The sequence below is a fragment of the Triticum dicoccoides genome, chromosome 7B (genome assembly GCF_002162155.2).
Source record: "Triticum dicoccoides isolate Atlit2015 ecotype Zavitan chromosome 7B, WEW_v2.0, whole genome shotgun sequence".
NCBI classification, from domain to species: domain Eukaryota; kingdom Viridiplantae; phylum Streptophyta; class Magnoliopsida; order Poales; family Poaceae; genus Triticum; species Triticum dicoccoides.
In genome coordinates this window covers 514,972,664-514,977,057 of record NC_041393.1, presented here as the reverse complement: position 1 = coordinate 514,977,057, position 4,394 = coordinate 514,972,664, and positions in this window count along the sequence as shown.

Below are 4,394 nucleotides of genomic sequence, written 5' to 3'. Positions count from 1 at the left end.
CTGGTCACGGCTGCCGCTGGAGGAGCTGCCGTGCGAAGGGGAATCGCTGAAGCTTGAAGAACCACGGGCGCCGCCAGGCCCATGCCCGGCCTCGTCTTCGCCGCTACCATCACCGAGGATGAGCGTGCAACCATCATCGTCACCTTCGGGGCAGCACCCAGCGCGGCGGCCATAACCTCCGAACGCCCTCACAAAGAGGGTGGCATTGCCGTCAAACTTAAAGTGGAGAGTGCACCGACGGCCCAGACCACGCGCGCGGGCGAACGTCTGCCAGCCGCGGGTCAGCGCCACGTTCCCGACGATAGAAACCTCCACCGCCACCCACGAGGCCCTGTTGCAGCAGCCATCCGCCTGGAGCCAGAGCCCCCATGCGGTGCCAGCCGGCAGCTCGCCAGCAAAGAAGCGAGGAAGCTGGAGCCAGGTACCAGTCGGGTCCGCCGACCAAACGACGAACTCCGGCCGCACCTCCGAGGAATGGAATCGGGGGCGGGGAGGCTGAGCGGCCGCGGCACTTCTTCCCCCTCTGATCGAGCGGCTTCCACCAAGCGAGGGGCCTCCACCGAGACCTCGGGCAGCCCTCGCAGGAGTCGCGGGATGCTTGCGGGGGTGACCCCGGCCGTGCTTGGCTGGAGGAGAGTCGGCCCCTTCCCGGCGGGCTTTCCCCTTCTCCGTAGCCGAGAACCTCTTCGTGGACGCCATGGGACGCGGCGAGCCTAAGGGAAGGGGTGGAGAAGAAGGAGCAGGACAAGGGGAGATGGACTGGAAGGGCACGCGCCGTTCTGTACTTATAACCAGAGGAGGCCAACTGCCGGCCTCCACGATCACAGGTAATCATGACTCATGCTGCATGCAGGGACTTGTCACGTCAGGCAGTTGCCGAGGCGTCGTGGCGAAGCGGAGACGCCCATGTCCAATCAACCGCCATGCGGCGCCCAAGGCCGTAGGCTGTTGGGGCCTGCGGCGCTTCGCACTTGCCCCTTCGCTTCTCTGCTAAGCCAAGTCCGGGCACACCTTGGGCCCGGGGGCTACTGTCGGCGTTCTGGGAATGGGGGTACCCAGACTTGCCTGCCTGCGGCCTGCGGCGTGGCTCAAGGAGTGGCCCAGTACGGCCCATCTTCATCAACCCAAGCTCAAGACCCTCGCGAGGGGCCAAGCCTCGCGGGGCGGACGGCAGACAGCTTCCTCAGGCACAGCCTCGTCAGGAAGGCTCGCGAGGAGGCGGAGAGATCAAGGTGGGGGTACATCGTGAGGTACCCGTGATGCAAGCCATGAAGATCGGAGCCAGGCGGGCACCGGCTTGCGTAGTGTCCTTGTTTCCCCTTTGGTGCAAAGGGAGCAAGCACAGGCCAAGGCATCAGGCAAAGGCTACCATTTCGGTGCAACAAGACCAAGACCAACAGAACAGCAGGATGGAGGTCGCCATGGAGCCCAAGATGGCGTCATCGTCAGAGCCTTTAGCAGGCGTGGACCAACTTTAGTCAGGATAAGTGTACTAGATGTTCCCCTTCAAAATGGCCAATTGTTGGCGCCCTTCCCGCTCAATATTTGGGAAGAGGACCAGGGCCTCGCTCTATAAATAGGGCTAGCCACCACAGTAGAAAGGGATCTGGATCCAATCCTCCCCAAGATGCAACACCTCCGCAAGAACATCCCTCGCGAGGCTGTTCTTCCCTTGTATTGTTCATCATCATCCCCAGAGGCAATCCACCACACACACACTAGAGTAGGGTATTACACCGCAATGGTGGCCTGAACCAGTATAAACCTCGTGTCTCTTGTGTTATTCATCTTCGCTAGCATAGCTCCTTTGCGAGGCGACGAGACGTGAGTTGGTAGAGGAGAGATCTTCGCGCGCACCCCAGAGTTCGAACCTCAAGGGTCTGCTGGAACCCGTAATCCGACACACACCACATCTATGATGATACCTGGTTTTGTCACAATTATCATCATAGAAGTGTCATATGTATGACAGGAAAAAAAATTCATTCGGCCCAAAATGTCACGGATGTGTCTTTTTTTGTAGTGATGGGACTGGGCATCCCGGTTACCATCCATTTTCTCTTGAATGAGGAGCAGAGTCCACTCCTCTTGAGAATAACCCGCCTAGCATGGAAGATACAGACAGCCCTAGTTGATACATGAGCTGTTCGAGCATACAAAACAGAATTTCATTTGAAGGTCTGGAGTTTGGCACATACAAATTTACTTGGAACGGTATGTAGATACCGCATATAGGAAGGTATGGTGGACTCATATGGAATAACTTTTGGGGTTTTACGGAAGTGGATGCACAAGTAGTATTCCCGCTTAGTACGAGTGAAGGCTAGAAAAAGACTGGGAAGCGACCAACTAGAGAGCGACAACAGTCATGAACATGCATTAAAATTAATAGACACTGAGTGCAAGCATGATTAGGATATAATCCACCATGAACACAAATATCGTGGAGGCTATGTTGATTTTGTTTCAACTACATGCGTGAACATGTGCCAAGTCAAATCACTCAGATCGTTCAAAGGAGGATACCACCCTATCATACCACATCACAACCATTTTAATAACATGTTAGCACGCAAGGTAAACCATTATAAACTCCTAGCTAATTAAGCATGACATAAGCAGCTATAATCTCTAGTTGTCATTGCAAACATGTTTACTCATAATAGGCTAAATCGGGAACAATGAACTAATCATATTTACAAAAACAAGGTAGGTCGAGTTCATACCAGCCTCTCTCATCTCAACTAGTCCATCATATATTGTCATTATTGCCTTTCACTTGCACGATCGAACGGTGTGGATAATAATAATAATGCACATGCATTGGACTAAGCTCGAATCTGCAAGCATTTAATTCAAGGGAGAAGACAAGGTAATATGGGCTCTTGGTTAAAACAATCAATAATGCATAAAAGAGCAACTCAACAATTTCATCATAGTCTTCTCCTCTCGACCCCCAAAGAAAAGAAAAGAAATAAAACTATTTACACAGGAAAGCTCCTGGCAAGCAAAATAAGAATGAGAAGTATTTTTGGGTTTTCTTTTAGTTACTACTACTACAAGCATGGAAAGTAAACTAGCTAAAAGCTATTACTAATTTTTTTGTTTTTCTTAAGGTTATTCAAACACACAAGAAGAAAGCAAGAAAAGAAAAATAAACTAGCATGGCTAGTACAATGAAAAAGTATGAACACTGACAACTGGAATGAGTGTGTGAACATGAATGTAATGTCGGTGAGAAATACGTACTCCCCCAAGCTTAGGCTTTTGGACTAAGTTGGTATATGCCCATGGGTCAAAGCTACTCTCTCTGGTATACTGAGGAGTGTCATCTGAGTCCCACTAGCTGGCGATCTCCTCCAGATCCCACTGATAAATGGACTGTCGATAAGGGTCAAGTGGTGGTTCCGGCTCAAGCTCTGGAGCTGGTGTTTGGCTCCGATATGCGTAAACGGCTTCTGGCAAGATGAGGTACGTGCCTGAAAGTATGTTAAACAAGGAAGGCGCACTGTGAGTTTTATTAAATCTCAAATTATACTTAAGCATCATCTCATTATTTTTAACAATAAATTCATGTGCTACCATACTCTTATAATCTAGAAAAATAGAGGGCAGCAACTTTTCCTCTTTCTCAGGATGCCTAATAGGTATCCTAAAGTGTTTAGCAAGGCATGAAGTAAACATGCCTCCAAAGATGGGGCCCTTTGTACGGTTCAGCCTTAATCGTTTAGCAATAATAGCGCCTAAACTAAAAGTGTTATCACGAAACAAAGCATGGCACAAAATAACAATATCAGGGGCACTAAGGTTTCCATAGTTCCCGCGACCAATTAAGCATCTACTAGCAAATATTGCAAAGTAACATAGAACATGAAAGTGTATGCTAGTAATTCTTGCATCGTAAACCTTCCTTGTTTCCCCTACAACAATCATATCAATAAATCCATCCACATCACTACAATGTGGTTCCTCTATGCTTCCCTCGAAGGGTATCTTGCAAACCCCACAAAAATCATGAAGTAACATCTCCTTAACCTCATCATATAAATGAAACTCCCCTGAAGGTGGTGATTTCCCAGCATGAAAGTAAATTTTTTGCACGAAAGTATTAGTGCGTAGGAGATACTGATCGAGGTGGTCATGGAGGAAGTCGGTGAGGCCTGCATTCTCAGCCAAATGATAAAAATCATCGTGAATCCCGGATGCTCTCAAGAACTCATCACAAGGCCATTCACACGGCCAAACCTTCACGGTGCGCGGGAGATTAAATTTGGGCTTTTTACTCTCCTCATTTTGTTTATCCTTCGAGCTTCGGCTTGAAGAGCCCCTCAAAAATCTCTTTATCATTTTCTAAAAAAATTTGAAATTTTTAGTAACTCAAAATATAAGTGAAC